A 12,755-nucleotide genomic window follows, 5' to 3' on the forward strand; every position below is an offset into this window, starting at 1 on the left:
TAATTTTCCCAAGGGTAACAGGAGAAATTTGACCCCAAAAGTTGTTGTCCAGTTTCTCCTGAGTACGGTGATACCCCATATGTGGGGGTAAACTACTGTTTGGGCACATGCCGGGGCTTGGAATTGAAGTAGTGACGTTTTGAAATGCAGACTTTGATGGAATGCTCTGCGGGCGTCACGTTGCGTTTGCAGAGCCCCTGATGTGCCTAAACAGTAGAAACCCCCCACAAGTGACCCCATTTTGGAAACTAGACCCTGAAAGGAACTTATCTAGATGTGTGGTGAGCACTTTGAACCCCCAAGTGCTTCATAGAAGTTTATAATGCAGAGCCGTGAAAATAATAAATACGTTTTCTTTCCTCAAAAATAATTATTTAGCCCAGAATTTTTTATTTTCCCAAGGGTTACAGGAGAAATTGGACCCCAAAAGTTGTTGTCCAGTTTCTCCTGAGTACGCTGATACCCCATATGTGGGGGTAAACCACTGTTTGGGCACACGTCGGGGCTCAGAAGGGAAGTAGTGACTTTTGAAATGCAGACTTTGATGGAATGGTCTGCGGGTGTCACGTTGCGTTTGCAGAGCCCCTGGTGTGCCTAAACAGTAGAGACCCCCCACAAGTGACCCCATTTTAGAAACTAGACCCCCCAAGGAACTTATCTAGATATGTGGTGAGCACTTTGAACCCCCAAGTGCTTCACAGACGTTTACAACGCAGAGCCGTGAAAATAAAAAATCATTTTTCTTTCCTCAAAAATTATGTTTTAGCAAGCATTTTTTTAGATTCACAAGGGTAACAGGAGAAATTGGACCCCAGTAATTGTTGCGCAGTTTGTCCTGAGTATGCTGGTACCCCATATGTGGGGGTAAACCACTGTTTGGGCACACGTCAGGGCTCGGAAGTGAGGGAGCACCATTTGACTTTTTGAATACGAGATTGGCTGGAATCAATGGTGGCGCCATGTTGCGTTTGGAGACCCCTGATGTGCCTAAACAGTGGTAACCCCTCAATTCTAACTCCAACACTAACCCCAACACACCCCTAACCCTAATCCCAACTGTAGCCATAATCCTAATCACAACCCTAACCCCAACACACCCCTAACCACAACACTAACCCCAACACACCCCTAACCCTAACCACAACCCTAATTCCAACCCTAACCCTAAGGCTATGTGCCCACGTTGCGGATTCGTGTGAGATATTTCCGCACCATTTTTGAAAAATCTGCGGGTAAAAGGCACTGTGTTTTACCTGCGGATTTTCCGCGGATTTCCAGTGTTTTTTGTGCGGATTTCACCTGCGGATTCCTATTGAGGAACAGGTGTAAAACGCTGCGGAATCCGCACAAAGAATTGACATGCTGCGGAAAATACAACGCAGCGTTCCCGCGCGGTATTTTCCGCACCATGGGCACAGCGGATTTGGTTTTTCATATGTTTACATGGTACTGTAAACCTGATGGAACACTGCTGCGGATCCGCAGCCAAATCCGCACCGTGTGCACATAGCCTAATTCTAAAGGTATGTGCACACGCTGCGGATCCGCAGCAGTTTCCCATGAGTGTACAGTTCAATGTAAACCTATGGGAAACAAAAATCGCTGTACACATGCTGCGGAAAAACTGCACGGAAACGCAGCGGTTTACATTCCGCAGCATGTCACTTCTTTGTGCGGATTCCGCAGCGGTTTTACAACTGCTCCAATAGAAAATCGCAATTGTAAAACCGCAGTGAAATGCGCAGAAAAAAACGCGGTAAATCCGCCATAAATCCGCAGCGGTTTAGCACTGCGGATTTATCAAATTCGCAGCGGAAAAATCCGCAGAGGACCAGAATACGTGTGCACATTCCTAACCCTAACCCTAGCCCTAACCCTAGCCCTAACCCTAACCCTACCCCTAACCCTACCCCTAACCCTAACCCTACCCCTAACCCTACCCCTACCCCTAGCCCTAACCCTAACCCTAACCCTATTCTAACATTAGTGGAAAAAAAAAATTTCTTTATTTTTTTATTGTCCCTACCTATGGGGGTGACAAAGGGGGGGGTCATTTATTATTTTTTTTATTTTGATCACTGAGATAGATTATATCTCAGTGATCAAAATGCACTTTGGAACGAATCTGCCGGCCGGCAGATTCGGCGGGCGCACTGCGCATGCGCCCGCCATTTTGGAAGATGGCGGCGCCCGGGAGAAGACGGACGGGACCACGGCTGGATCGGTAAGTATGATAGGGTGGGGGGGGACCACGGGGGGGGGATCGGAGCACGGGGGGGGGAATCGGAGCGCGGGAGGGGTGGAACGGAGCGCGGGGGGCGTGGAACGGAGCACGGGGGGGCTGGAATGGAGCACGGGGGGGTGGAACGGAGCACGGGGGGGGGTGGATCGGAGTGCAGGGGGGGTGATTGGAGCACGGGGGGAGCGGACACGAGCACGGGGGGGAGCGGAGCACTGGACGGAGGGGAGCCGGAGCAGTGTACCGGCCAGATCGGGGGGGTGGGGGGGCGATCGGAGGGGTGGGGTGGGGGCACACTAGTATTTCCAGCCATGGCCGATGATATTTCAGCATCGGCCATGGCTGGATTGTAATATTTCACCCGTTATAATGGGTGAAATATTACAAATCGCTCTGATTGGCAGTTTCACTTTCAACAGCCAATCAGAGCGATCGTAGCCACGAGGGGGTGAAGCCACCCCCCCTGGGCTAAACTACCACTCCCCCTGTCCCTGCAGATCGGGTGAAATGGGAGTTAACCCTTTCACCCGATCTGCAGGGACGCGATCTTTCCATGACGCCGCATAGGCGTCATGGGTCGGAATGGCACCGACTTTCATGACGCCTACGTGGCGTCAAAGGTCGGGAAGGGGTTAATTAAGCCCCAGGCAACTCTCAGTCCCCTACTGGTGTGGCTTCCTCACTGAGCTTTGAAGTACCTTCTGCCTGCTACACTGAGTATAATTTCATTACCATGCTAAAAGGAACTTTATTCATAAGAAAAGGTGGGGGCCAGGAGCGTTCCTCTCTGCAGACCTTATTGATCAGGAGACAAAATGGAGTCACGCCTATCTGTTAGTATGCCCGTATCCAAGATGGCAGCTGTTCCCTCATCACACCTCCCTGCTTTAGAGGGCGCTAGGGGGCATCACATTCCTGTGTTCCCCCATGCCCCCTTCCGCACCTTCTCCTTGCCGGGACAACCCATCAGCATTACCATGGTCGCTGCCTCCTCCTCTCTCTGAGGCCGTCTCTTCCTCTATCTTTCTGAGGCTGTATCTGCCACCTCTTCTCTCTTTGAGGCTGTCTCTGCCTCCTCCTGTCTCTCTCTGAGGCTCTCCGCCTCCTCCTCTCTGCCTCCTCCTATCTCTCTGAGGCTGTATCTGCCCCCTCTTCTCTCTGAGGCTCTCTGCCTCCTTCTCTCTCTGAGGCTGTCTCTGCCTCCTGTCTCTCTGAGGCTGTCTCTGCACCCTCTTCTCTCTCTGAGGCTGTCTCTGCCTCCTCCATCTCTGAACAGATAGGGTACCACTGTCAGTCCCTGGGCCACGCCTCCGGTGAACCCCGCTGGACCATTACCCAGTACAGCCGTCCCTGGTCCCAGACCACCCGCTCGCGGTCTGACTCCCTGGGAGGCTGTGCCGCCTGCTCCTTGAGAGCTTTCAGGCTAGCGTCAGCTTCCAACGCTGCCTGAAATCTCAGACTCGATGTGGCGAGGATGGACGACCCTGCCACATCCACTGTCAGCTTCCCGGGATCTGTCTCCTGGCCGCTGTCTGGATCGGCAGCCACTTGGTCAGAGAGGGGGAAGTCGTCAGACCTCTGCAAGGCTCCTTGGGCTCCGGCGCTCCCACTCCTGGTGAGAGCGGCCAAGACCGCTGTGCCCACGGGTAGCGCCTGCTCCCCCCCGGCTCCTGACCAAGTCGCCGGATCAGGCAGACTTTCCTGACATCTCGGGTTTGGGAAACTCCTGCCCTGGGGTCTTACCTCGTGGCTCCTCTCCCGGAACGCCCCCTCCCCCCGTGGCCTGTTTCTCTTCCTGCAGGGGCCCTAGACTCAGCAGGCTGGATTCACTTAGGGACCCTACACTGCCCATAGCAGCCCCTCCCCCCACCTGAGCTCCCCCCTACAGTCTCCTCACCTGTCCTCCCTGTGACCCATGTGTGTGGGGTGTAGAAAAAGAAGCAGCATCCATTCCAGGTGAAGGGTATATGAAAGAAAAGTCTTTATTCCGCCATCACATCATACAACGTTTCGGCCAGATATGACACTTGACAAAGGCCATATCTGGCCGAAATGTTGTATGATGTGATGGCGGAATAAAGACTTCTCTTTCATATACCCTTCACCTGGAATGGATGCTGCTTCTTTTTCTACATTGTATTGGTCCAGTGGATCCATGGACGTTGGAGCGTGCATCCTGGTTGAGTGCTGCTGGTTGCTGCTTTTTTTCCCATGTGTGTGGGGTGTCAGTGCATGGATTACCTTCAGGTTTCACTCCCTCCTCCGCTGTTGGAGGCACATTCAACACATCAACATTCACAGTAGAGTCATGACTTTCTTGGGGAGCTGAACTTGGGGGGTTCAGTGGCCACATACTGAGACACTAGCCGCCCCAAATCGGTCCCAAGTAATACATTGGCAGGAATGTTTGACGTTACTCCCACCTCCCGCATTCCCCTCCTGGCGCCCCAGTCCAAAAACACCTCGGCGAGCGGCAGCGCCGGTTCCACGCCTCCAATTCCGGAGACGGAAAGGGTTTTCTCCGGTACCAAGTCTTGAGGGTACACCACCTCAGGACGTACCAGGGTTCGTTCAGCGCCTGTGTCCCGCAGTCTCATGACCGCTGAGCGGCCGATGGTGACTGGTTGGTAATTGTCCAGGGACCTCCCACCACCCCCTCCCACACATAAAACAGTGGACGGTTTCGGGGAAAGGGATGGGGCCTTAAGACGCTGGGGACATACAGCCTTGAAGTGTCCCAGCTGGTTGCAGTGATGTCTGGGTTTTGCGCCTGGCCTGGAGAGGGCAGCAGGGGGGTACACCCCTCGCACTCTGGGGGCTGGGGAGACAGGGGCAGGATTGGGCTTACCCCCTCTCCAGGTGCTGCTGGCAGGCTTCTTCGGCTCAGGCGCCCTGTTATTGGCATACTCGTCTGCCAGGGCGGCTGTAGCAGAAGCCCCCTTCGGTTTCTGGTCACGGAGGAACTGCTGGAGGTCCTCTGAGCAGTTCCACAAGAACTGCTCCATGACGAACAGTTCCTAGACCTCCTGGCGGGTGGTGAGCGCTAGATCCAAGGTCCAGTGCTCTGCAGCTCTCAGCAACACCTGCATGTGGTCGGTCCAGGTGTCCTTTGGGCCCCGCTGCAGGCTCCGGAACTTCTTGCGGTAGGACTCTGGGGTGAGGTTTTAGTGCTGGATCAGGGTCCGCTTGATGATGCTGTAGTCCTGCTCCGCCCCGGCAGGTAAGTCCCCCAAAACTTCCAGAGACTTACCCCTCAAACAGGGGGTCAGGTATCTTGCCCACTGATCCGGGGCCAGATGGTGTTGAAGGCAGGTTCTTTCAAAGGCGAGCAAGAAGGAATCCAGGTCTCCATCCTTCTCAAGTGGAGGGAAGTCCTCAGCCCAGACTTTGGAAGCCCTGGACTCTGGTGGTGCTGGGGCGTCCAGGGGGAGCCCGTGTTGAGCCATCTAGAGTCGGTGCCAGCGCTCCGCTGCTCTCTCTGCCGCTGCTTGCTCCGCTGCATTCTCTGAAGTTGCCATGAGTTTCATATAGGCGTCTTCATTAACCGCCTCGAGACATGCCACTGCAACAAGGGCCTCTGATGTGGACAGGCTGGGGCAGGTAGGTGGTGGGTAGTCCCTTGCCGGACTAAGCACGGGTGGCTGGCTCCTTGGGGAGTCCTGGCTGAGCTCCCCCTCGCCTTGAACAGTACCATCCACCACCTCCTCAGACCATAGCATTGGCCTGCACCCTCACTGCACTCCTGGTGCCATCCGCCATCTTTGCAACCTTTGGTTACTGACACAGCTGTAACCCTGACCTTGCACACAACTTATTATATCTACACTCTGACCGTCTAGTGTTGGGCTGACCTTAAGACCCCAGCAGTGAAAGTTACCGCTGGTAATCTTAGTGTCTGTGAGTATGGGTCCCACACACTATTACTCCGATCCCAAACGCTGCCACCAATGTGAAGGAAACCCAGCTCCTCCCACGTCACCAATCCGTGACATAACTACACCGGTACAGCTCTCCAGCGCCCCCTTTGTCTCTCAGGTCAATAAGGGAACTGCACCTAGAGCAAATGACCGCCGGTGAGACTGACCCGTTACCCACGCTGGGTATTCTAAGATTTACAATCAGAGTAAAATGATCAGCCCAAAATTAATTTATGATTTAATTGCTTTAAGGGCGCACCAGGTAATTACAAGAATTATACAATCAAACTATATCAAGAGTTACAGTCAGAGTAAAATATAACAAACATAAGACAAGGCTTAAAGGTATAAAGCTGGAGGTCAATTTACCAGGATTCAAGCTTCAGGAGGCTAATTTGCATATTCCAGGTGCCTTCTGGGAGAAGCGAAGTCTCCCTAAGCTAGAAGATCGTTGGGTACAGCCGGGACCAGCTGCTTCGAAAGCATCACCAAACCAGGGATTCAAGCTTCAGGAGGCTAATTTGCATATTCCAGGTGCCTTCTGGGAGAAGCGAAGTCTCCCTAAGCTAGAAGATCGTTGGGTACAGCCGGGACCAGCTGCTTCGAAAGCATCACCAAACCAGGGATTCAAGCTTCAGGAGGCTAATTTGCATATTCCAGGTGCCTTCTGGGAGAAGCGAAGTCTCCCTAAGCTAGAAGATCGTTGGGTACAGCCGGGACCAGCTGCTTCGAAAGCATCACCAAACCAGGGATTCAAGCTTCAGGAGGCTAATTTGCATATTCCAGGTGCCTTCTGGGAGAAGCGAAGTCTCCCTAAGCTAGAAGATCGTTGGGTACAGCCGGGACCAGCTGCTTCGAAAGCATCAACAAACCAGGGATTCAAGCTTCAGGAGGCTAATTTGCATATTCCAGGTGCCTTCTGGGAGAAGCGAAGTCTCCCTAAGCTAGAAGATCGTTGGGTACAGCCGGGACCAGCTGCTTCGAAAGCATCACCAAACCAGGGATTCAAGCTTCAGGAGGCTAATTTGCATATTCCAGGTGCCTTCTGGGAGAAGCGAAGTCTCCCTAAGCTAAAAGATCGTTGGGTACAGCCGGGACCAGCTGCTTCGAAAGCATCACCAAACCAGGGATTCAAGCTTCAGGAGGCTAATTTGCATATTCCAGGTGCCTTCTGGGAGAAGCGAAGTCTCCCTAAGCTAGAAGATCGTTGGGTACAGCCGGGACCAGCTGCTTCTAAAGCATCACCAAACCAGGGATTCAAGCTTCAGGAGGCTAATTTGCATATTCCAGGTGCCTTCTGGGAGAAGCGAAGTCTCCCTAAGCTAGAAGATCGTTGGGTACAGCCGGGACCAGCTGCTTCGAAAGCATCACCAAACCAGGGATTCAAGCTTCAGGAGGCTAATTTGCATATTCCAGGTGCCTTCTGGGAGAAGCGAAGTCTCCCTAAGCTAGAAGATCGTTGGGTACAGCCGGGACCAGCTGCTTCGAAATTTTTGCCTGTAGGACATTATTGCAAGAGAGCTTGGCTGAGTAGATTACACAAGAAGGAAAACACACAGCAAGTCAGCAGGATCTAGGAGCAACATGGCAGATGTGACAACCTACATGGTGAGCTGCAGCATGTGCTACATGTTCACAGATCGACCAGAAGAAGAATCCAATTTCACCTGTCAGAAGTGTAGACTAGTGGCCCTTTTAGAAGAAAAGGTGCGGGGTCTGGAAGAAAGAATAGCAACTTTGAAACTCATCAAAGAGAATGAAGACTTTCTAGACAGAACAGAAGCATCTCTACTGGTCACAGAAGGTGCAAAAAGTGTCAGAGAACCTCCAAAAGCAGATGAGTGGAAGCATGTGACCAAAAGAAGCAAGAAGACCATGGAGAAATCACCAACCACACAACTGAAGAACCGATATCAAATCTTTGTAGAGGATGAAGATGGCACACCTAAGAATGAAGCAATACCAGCAAGCAAAAAAGAAAAGGGCACACAGCAACAAGTGACAGCAAAAAGTACAGCCAAGAAGCAACGAAGAGTGGTGGTGGTGGGAGACTCACTACTGAGAGGCACAGAAGCAGCCATCTGCAGACCGGACATAACTGCAAGAGAAGTATGCTGCCTTCCAGGTGCGATGATCAAGGATGTGACCGATAGGATACCAAAGCTCTTCAGCTCCAAGGACGTCCACCCATTTCTTCTGATACATGTTGGCACCAATGACACGGCAAGGAAGGACCTACCGACAATCTGCAAGGACTTTGAAGAGTTGGGGAAGAAAGTAAAGGAACTGGATGCACAGGTAGTTTTTTCTTCTATCCTTCCAGTAGATGGGCATGGCACCAGGAGATGGAACAGGATCCTTGATGCAAACAACTGGCTAAGACGATGGTGCAGACAACAAGGATTTGGATTCCTGGACCACGGTGTGAATTACTGGTACGATGGACTCCTCGCCAGAGACGGACTACACCTCAACAAACCTGGGAAACACACATTCGCCAGAAGACTCGCTACACTCATCAGGAGGGCGTTAAACTAGAAGAAGAGGGGACGGGAAGAAAAACATTAGACTCGAACAAAGACGACCCAGGAAAACATACTCAGAAGGGAGGTAAGAACATTTCTAAAACAATCCACAGTGAGGAGATTGGAACAAAACAAAATCCTCTAAACTGCATGCTCGCAAACGCCAGAAGCCTGACAAACAAGATGGAAGAACTAGAAGCAGAAATATCTACAGGTAACTTTGACATAGTGGGAATAACCGAGACATGGTTAGATGAAAGCTATGACTGGGCAGTTAACTTACAGGGTTACAGTCTGTTTAGAAAGGATCGTAAAAATCGGAGAGGAGGAGGGGTTTGTCTCTATGTAAAGTCTTGTCTAAAGTCCACTTTAAGGGAGGATATTAGCGAAGGGAATGAGGATGTCGAGTCCATATGGGTTGAAATTCATGGAGGGAAAAATGGTAACAAAATTCTCATTGGGGTCTGTTACAAACCCCCAAATATAACAGAAAGCATGGAAAGTCTACTTCTAAAGCAGATAGATGAAGCTGCAACCCATAATGAGGTCCTGGTTATGGGGGACTTTAACTACCCGGATATTAACTGGGAAACAGAAACCTGTGAAACCCATAAAGGCAACAGGTTTCTGCTAATAACCAAGAAAAATTATCTTTCACAATTGGTGCAGAATCCAACCAGAGGAGCAGCACTTTTAGACCTAATACTATCTAATAGACCTGACAGAATAACAAATCTGCAGGTGGTCGGGCATCTAGGAAATAGCGACCACAATATTGTGCAGTTTCACCTGTCTTTCACTAGGGGGACTTGTCAGGGAGTCACAAAAACATTGAACTTTAGGAAGGCAAAGTTTGAACAGCTTAGAGATGCCCTTAATCTGGTAGACTGGGACAATATCCTCAGAAATGAGAATACAGATAATAAATGGGAAATGTTTAAGAACATCCTAATTAGGCAGTGTAAGCGGTTTATACCTTGTGGGAATAAAAGGACTAGAAATAGGAAAAACCCAATGTGGCTAAACAAAGAAGTAAGACAGGCAATTAACAGTAAAAAGAAAGCATTTGCACTACTAAAGCAGGATGGCACCATTGAAGCTCTAAAAAAACTATAGGGAGAAAAATACTTTATCTAAAAAACTAATTAAAGCTGCCAAAAAGGAAACAGAGAAGCACATTGCTAAGGAGAGTAAAACTAATCCCAAACTGTTCTTCAACTATATCAATAGTAAAAGAATAAAAACTGAAAATGTAGGCCCCTTAAAAAATAGTGAGGAAAGAATGGTTGTAGATGACGAGGAAAAAGCTAACATATTAAACACCTTCTTCTCCACGGTATTCACGGTGGAAAATGAAATGCTAGGTGAAATCCCAAGAAACAATGAAAACCCTATATTAAGGGTCGCCAATCTAACCCAAGAAGAGGTGCGAAAGCGGCTAAATAAGATTAAAATAGATAAATCTCCGGGTCCGGATGGCATACACCCACGAGTACTAAGAGAACTAAGTAATGTAATAGATAAACCATTATTTCTTATTTTTAGTGACTCTATAGCGACAGGGTCTGTTCCGCAGGACTGGCGCATAGCAAATGTGGTGCCAATATTCAAAAAGGGCTCTAAAAGTGAACCTGGAAATTATAGGCCAGTAAGTCTAACCTCTATTGTTGGTAAAATATTTGAAGGGTTTCTGAGGGATGTTATTCTGGATTATCTCAATGAGAATAACTGTTTAACTCCATATCAGCATGGGTTTATGAGAAATCGCTCCTGTCAAACCAATCTAATCAGTTTTTATGAAGAGGTAAGCTATAGACTGGACCACGGTGAGTCATTGGACGTGGTATATCTCGATTTTTCCAAAGCGTTTGATACCGTGCCGCACAAGAGGTTGGTACACAAAATGAGAATGCTTGGTCTGGGGGAAAATGTGTGTAAATGGGTTAGTAACTGGCTTAGTGATAGAAAGCAGAGGGTGGTTATAAATGGTATAGTCTCTAACTGGGTCGCTGTGACCAGTGGGGTACCGCAGGGGTCAGTATTGGGACCTGTTCTCTTCAACATATTCATTAATGATCTGGTAGAAGGTTTACACAGTAAAATATCGATATTTGCAGATGATACAAAACTATGTAAAGCAGTTAATACAAGAGAAGATAGTATTCTGCTACAGATGGATCTGGATAAGTTGGAAACTTGGGCTGAAAGGTGGCAGATGAGGTTTAACAATGATAAATGTAAGGTTATACACATGGGAAGAGGGAATCAATATCACCATTACACACTGAACGGGAAACCACTGGGTAAATCTGACAGGGAGAAGGACTTGGGGATCCTAGTTAATGATAAACTTACCTGGAGCAGCCAGTGCCAGGCAGCAGCTGCCAAGGCAAACAGGATCATGGGGTGCATTAAAAGAGGTCTGGATACACATGATGAGAGCATTATACTGCCTCTGTACAAATCCCTAGTTAGACCGCACATGGAGTACTGTGTCCAGTTTTGGGCACCGGTGCTCAGGAAGGATATAATGGAACTAGAGAGAGTACAAAGGAGGGCAACAAAATTAATAAAGGGGATGGGAGAACTACAATACCCAGATAGATTAGCGAAATTAGGATTATTTAGTCTAGAAAAAAGACGACTGAGGGGCGATCTAATAACCATGTATAAGTATATAAGGGGACAATACAAATATCTCGCTGAGGATCTGTTTATACCAAGGAAGGTGACGGGCACAAGGGGGCATTCTTTGCGTCTGGAGGAGAGAAGGTTTTTCCACCAACATAGAAGAGGATTCTTTACTGTTAGGGCAGTGAGAATCTGGAATTGCTTGCCTGAGGAGGTGGTGATGGCGAACTCAGTCGAGGGGTTCAAGAGAGGCCTGGATGTCTTCCTGGAGCAGAACAATATTGTATCATACAATTATTAGGTTCTGTAGAAGGACGTAGATCTGGGGATTTATTATGATGGAATATAGGCTGAACTGGATGGACAAATGTCTTTTTTCGGCCTTACTAGCTATGTTACTATGTTAGGTTGAAGGTTGCTTGTGGAAGCCGGGGGGGCTCAGCGTTCTGCAGGTCCAAGACTTAGTTGCCGGGCAGCCCCCAGAAAGCATGTGCTTGCTCCCCTCTGGCTGGCATACCCCTCTTCCTTAGTCATCTTCCTCTGTTCTTTCTGAGTGTCTCTCCAAGTGACCTCAGCTCTTAAACCTTCTATGTCCCTCCCCCCCTGTAACTGGATGGGCTAGCATTCTCCACCCCTCAGCCTCCCTGCAAGATTTATTCCAATCTACTATATAATTGTCTAAGGGTCACTTCCATCTGTCTGTCCTGTCACGGTTATTCATTCGCTGATTGGTCTCGCCAGCTGCCTGTCATGGCTGCTGCGACCAATCAGCGACAGGCACAGTCCGGTAGAAAATGGCCGCTCCTTACTCCCCGCAGTCAATGTCTGTCGCCCGCACACTACCCTCCGGTCACCGCTAACACAGGGTTAATGCCAGTGGTAAAAGACCGTGTTATGCCGCGGGTAACGCACTCCGTTACCGCCATTAACCCTGTGTGTCCCCAACTTTTTACTATTGACGGTGCCTATGCGGCATCAATAGTAAAAAATGTAATGTTAAAATAAAAAACCTGCTATACTCACCCTCTGTAGTCCGCTGAGCCGCTCACGCCAGCCATCTTCCGTTGCAGGTTCCGGTGGCAAAGATGGTATGGGAGAAGGACCTGCCATGACGTCACTGTCATGTGACCGCGATGTCATCACAGGCGCTGCGCGAGAAGGACCTGCCATGATGTCACGGTCATGTGACTGCGATATCCTCACAGGTCCTGCGCTCATACCAACCCTGGGACCGGAAGCTGCCGTGGACAAGGGGCCCTCGGAAAGGTGAGTATATGTTTATTTTTTAAACTGTGACAAACGTGCCTGGGGCAACCTACTACGTGCCTGGGGCAACTTACTACGTGCCTGGGGCAACCTACTACGTGCCTGGGGCAACCTACTACGTGCCTGGGGCAACATACTACGTGCCTGGGGCAACATACTACGTGGACATGCATAGTC

The sequence above is a fragment of the Ranitomeya imitator genome, chromosome 7 (genome assembly GCF_032444005.1).
Source record: "Ranitomeya imitator isolate aRanImi1 chromosome 7, aRanImi1.pri, whole genome shotgun sequence".
NCBI classification, from domain to species: domain Eukaryota; kingdom Metazoa; phylum Chordata; class Amphibia; order Anura; family Dendrobatidae; genus Ranitomeya; species Ranitomeya imitator.